This window comes from Lagenorhynchus albirostris, chromosome X (assembly GCF_949774975.1).
Source record: "Lagenorhynchus albirostris chromosome X, mLagAlb1.1, whole genome shotgun sequence".
NCBI classification, from domain to species: domain Eukaryota; kingdom Metazoa; phylum Chordata; class Mammalia; order Artiodactyla; family Delphinidae; genus Lagenorhynchus; species Lagenorhynchus albirostris.
In genome coordinates, this window is record NC_083116.1 from 41,793,383 (window position 1) to 41,794,635 (window position 1,253).

Consider the following 1,253-nt stretch of genomic DNA (forward strand, 5'->3'; position numbering starts at 1 on the left):
GAGATTGTCTTCTTTGTCTAAAAGAGAGGTCAGTTTGTTTAACGTAGTAAATATCACCTCCTTGGTTTCCATATTTGGAAGATTAAAAAGTGTTGGCTTTTTAATTATACAGCTTGATAAACTTATCAAGGGCCCACGTTATGTCAAAACCAGCTATATGTACTCTCTTTTTTGTGTGTATATCTCAAAATCTGTATTTCTACGTGTGAACTTTCTTTCTTTTCCTTGCAGAGGAAACATAACTAGCCCTTTACAGTTGATAATTATACATTTGACTGCAGTTGACCCTCTCATATTTTTTCTGTTCCACTGTCTTTTTCCTGTCTTGTGAAACTTTAAATATTAATTTTATCACAAAACAATTTAGTTGTCTTGCATACACTCTAGGAATATTTAGTCCCAATAAACTCAAATTTGTCTAAAAGAAAATTTTAATTTATTAAACTGTCTTACTTTCTGTGTGCACTGAAAAGCATAATAGCCTTGTTGCTATAGCTATAAGAAAATAAGAAGAGACTTTAGGGACTTCCCTGGTGGCACAGTGGTTAAGAATGTGCCTACCAATGCAGGGGACACAGGTTCGATCCCTGATCCGGGAAGATCCCATATGCCACGGAGCAACTAAGCCCATGCACCACAACTACTGAGCCCACGCACCGCAACTACTGAAGTCTGGGCGCCTAAAGCCTGTGCTCCACAACAAGGGAAGCCACCAAAATTAGAAGCCCGCACACTGCAACAAAGCCCCTGCTTGCTGCAACTAAAGCCCGTGTGCAGCAATGAAGACCCAATGCAGCCAAAAAATAAATTAATTAATTTAAAAAAAGAAAAAAAATTTAATTGCTTTAAAAAAAGAAGAGGGTTTAAAGTGAGAGAGTGGCATGGACATATATACACTACCAAATGTAAAACTGATAGCTAGTGGGAAGCAGCTGCATAGCACAGGGAGTTCAGCTCGGTGCTTTGTGACCACCTAGAGGGGTGGGATAGGGAGGGTGGGAGGGAGGGAGATGCAAGAGGGAAGAGATACGGGGACATGTGTATATGTATACCTGATTCACTTTGTTATAAAGCAGAAACTAACACACCACTGTGTGATAAGCAATTATACTCTAATAAAGATGTTAAAAAAAAGAAGAGGGTTTAGTTTCAAGATAAAAGAAGAATTTTGGTATGATTTGATATCTTTAGCACACTATCTTGGCTTATGCAAAACCAGGTTTAAATGTCTCATAATTCAAACTTCTTAAATT